This window comes from Myotis davidii, unplaced genomic scaffold (assembly GCF_000327345.1).
Source record: "Myotis davidii unplaced genomic scaffold, ASM32734v1 scaffold68, whole genome shotgun sequence".
NCBI classification, from domain to species: domain Eukaryota; kingdom Metazoa; phylum Chordata; class Mammalia; order Chiroptera; family Vespertilionidae; genus Myotis; species Myotis davidii.
In genome coordinates, this window is record NW_006300376.1 from 3,047,491 (window position 1) to 3,049,853 (window position 2,363).

Sequence of the window (2,363 nt, forward strand, 5' to 3'; positions counted from 1 at the left end):
TCACCCAACTTTAATGAATTTATGATCTATGTTCCCTTGCATATAATTTCTAATTAGATGGTCCCTCTTCTGTCATACTTTTCCCATTTCCCAGTACTCAAGAGAGGAATCTATGTCCCAGGCTCTATGTTCTTTCATTCCACTGCAACAATTTCCACACCCACAATTGCACTAAAATCATATGATCACCAACCAATGAAGTCCATCTTGCCAAATGAATGGGCAATTCTCTGTTTTCATCTTGTTGATTTCTGAACAGCATTCAACAGTCATGCTTTTCCTTCATAAAATTTGTTGGCTTCTGAGCACTGCTCTCCTATTTTCCTCCTACCTCATTGCTTTTAGTCTCCTTAATTGAATCCTCATCTTCCTCCTTAAAAAGGTGGAGTGACCTAGGGCTCAGCTATAGCATCTAATGCTTCAATTTAAATAACCATTCAAATGCTAACAACTCCCTATTTTAGATCTCCAGCCAGGAACACTCTCCCCTGAGTATCAGAGTTCTATAACCAGCTCCCTACTTGACATTTTTATTTGGGCATTTTATGGACATATTCATCTTAACAATCCAAAATAGAATTTATCTTCTCCCCCAAAATTGCTCTTCTTTCTGTCTTTCAATCTTAGGGAATGGTTCCTTTATTCATCAAGATCAAACACATGAATCATCAATCATTTATGATTCCCCATTTCCCTTTATTCCCTTCCCCCACACCCAATCCATCCGCCCGCAAGTCTTACTGGTTCTACCTCCCAAATACATCCCCATCCTCTAAGCATGTATCTTCTTCTCTACCAGGACTACCCTAGCCCACGACACTATCATCTTTTACCTGGACTGTTGAGTCTATTAGCTAGTCCTCTTCCTATTATGTCCCCCACTATCTATTCTTTTTTTAAAAATATATTTTATTGATTTTTCACAGAGAGGAAGGGAGAGAGATAGAGAGTTGGAAACATCGATGAGAGATGCCTCCCGCACACCTCCCACTGGGGATGTGCCCGCAACCCAGGCACATGCCCTTGACCGGAATCGAACCTGGGACCTTTCACTTCCGCAGGCCGACGCTCTATCCACTGAGCCAAACCAGTTTCGGCCCCCACTATCTATTCTTTACCCAACATTCAGAGAATCCTGTTAAAGCATAAATTAGATAATGTCATTCCAATGATTAAACCTGCCAAGGGCTTTCCATGGTCCTCAGAATGAAATTAAACTACTTACATGGCATATAAGAACTTCCATGTTCTATCTCTCAAATCTCCTCTCCTCTTACTCGACCACTGATTTTCCAGGCTCCAGCCACACTGATTCTTTTTTTTGCTGTTTTTTCTAACAAACAAGATCATTCTCCCCCTTGAATCTGTACTATTCTCCCACCAGACCTTACATGGACCGTTCATTTCATTATAATCAAATACAACCTCCTCAGAGAGATCTTGTCTATGTTTATTTAAATAGTACTTTCTCCTCATTCTCTATGCTCTTACCTATTTTAATTTCACTCTCTCTCCAAAAACTGTATTAATGAATTTGTTTATTTACTGATTTATCTATCTCTCCCACACAATGTAATCCTCATTGGGGTTACAGAATGTCTTGGTTTTGTTTAATTATTCTTTGTCTTTTTACTACACTATCTTAGCATTTAGAACAATGATTGGTACCTTCTAGGAAGTAGTCAAGGACTATTTGAATGAGAAAATTATTGAATAATGGATGGAGAACTTGAATACTCCAGATTTAAATTTGGTTCATTGAGTAGATATCTTGAACAGGAATATTGACATTATGAAGATAGAGTTAGAAAAATGTTAGTATTTGTATGAGAATGCTAAAGTAGAAGCAAATGAGGCACTCTGAGGCTGTTACAAGAAGCATCTAAGAATTGAAAAGAACTTTTGCCAAATATTGGTGCAGGGTGGTATGTAATGTAAGAAGGAACCAGAAGGGTGAAAAGTTACAAAACATTTTAAGAATGTAAATTCATACAACCAGGAGGTGCCCCTTGCCCAAATGGGAAAATTATGAGGAATTGGCATGGGACAAAGGAGGAAAACTATAAATTAATTTGTATTGTGTTCTACCTACTTTTAACAGTAATAGTTGAACTATGAATTTCAGAATATACCTTTCCTTTACCTACCTATATTTGTTTGTTGTTGTTGTTGTTTTAGAGAGATAGAGAGGTAGAGAATGAGAGAGAGAGAGAGAAACATCAAATTGTTGTTCCACTTATTTATGCATTTCTTGGTTGATTCTTTTTTTTAAATATATTTTTTATTGATTAAGATATTACATATGTGTCCTTGTCCCCACGTTACCCTCTACCCCCCCTTTGCCCTCCCCCCCGTTGTCCGTG